Below are 1465 nucleotides of genomic sequence, written 5' to 3'. Positions count from 1 at the left end.
ATCTCTAAGTGAACCTAGAACACCCAAACTTGATATTCCTATCATTCTTGAGAAGGAAGTTCTTCCTTTGAAAGATAAAACTAATGTCTTTCCTCAAGAAGATTCCCAACCCATCCCTATGGATGTGACTATGTCTATGCCTAATAAACTTTCTAAAAGTAGACCTATACCTCCTCGTCATGATGGACTTGGTCTCCTTCCTAAACCAAATATTCTTCCTTTATATGGAGCGGTTCCTCCTCCTTCTTTTTATAGAGAGAAGAGACCTTCCTCTTCTCCTATTATCCAACCTAAGAGATCACAACCCAAACACCCAAGTGATAAGGATGAGAACATTCCTCCTCCTCAATCTTCTCAACTTCCTACTAAGACTAGACGAAATCGTTCTGCACGTGAACACCAACGAAAGTGTCATCTTAGAGCTCAAGCAGCTGCTTCTCAAACTTTGCAATCCCCAAAAACACCTTCAGCTAGCATTATTCCATTTTCTCCTCACCAGAAATTGAACCAAAATCTCCTAAACATAAGATGCATGATGGTCTTGATCCTGGGCGAGTTAAAAATCCTATTTTTATAAATCTTGATGATGATATAGATGAAAATGTTATTCATGATGAAAATGTTACTTCTTTTCATTCTGATAGTGAATATGAATATGTTGATGTTGATAACCATTTATCTAACGAATTTTCTAAAGCACTTATCCTAGCTCCTAGACAAGAACAACGTGGCTTGGAACATGAACATAGCCCTTGTTTGGATCTTGTGATAGCTCCATCTGTTGTGTTGGATGTTCCTCCTCTAGCATGTTCCCTACCTTCTCGAAACATTGATCAGCAAGATCGGGGGGTAGATGACATGCTAGACTAGTTTCATTAGCATAGCAGACTCTCTCCTCCTCTCTATTGTTACTTCTTCTATGTGTTATTCTCATTCTTCTATTTGTTGTCCTTAGTGTTGTCTACTTGAGGACGATGAAAAGCATTGAGATCTCTTTTGGTCTCTCTCATGTTGACTCAAAAGACACATGTGTTCCCTTCTTCTAGGTGACCTTCCTTGATTGGGGAATGAAGAACAATTATGCATACATACATATGATATACATGAATTATCATACAGCATACTAACCCCAAGGAAAGTGAAGTCACCTTGTGCTTTGTGTTTTGTGTCTATTATCCTTGGGCTTATCTCACACTTGGGGGCTAAATCCTTGTGATAACGTGCTCCTTTCCTTCTCATTTCCTATATGTATCACTACCTTAAAGCAATCACCCCCGATGAGGCATGTGCGATCGCTTTAACGTAGGGGGGCATACACCCCGTTCATATCTCTTCAAGATACTTGAAAATTTCTTGACAAATTTAGCTTTGCCTTGAAAATTTTTGATATCTTTCTGGCATGACTCATAGTGAGGGAGCCTTACTACTGACAGTCATGGTTCTCCCTCGTGATCTTTCCTTTTAC

Source organism: Cryptomeria japonica, chromosome 4 (genome assembly GCF_030272615.1).
Source record: "Cryptomeria japonica chromosome 4, Sugi_1.0, whole genome shotgun sequence".
Taxonomy (NCBI): domain Eukaryota; kingdom Viridiplantae; phylum Streptophyta; class Pinopsida; order Cupressales; family Cupressaceae; genus Cryptomeria; species Cryptomeria japonica.
The sequence above is the reverse complement of the archived record's forward strand: the minus strand, read 5'-3'. Positions refer to the sequence as shown.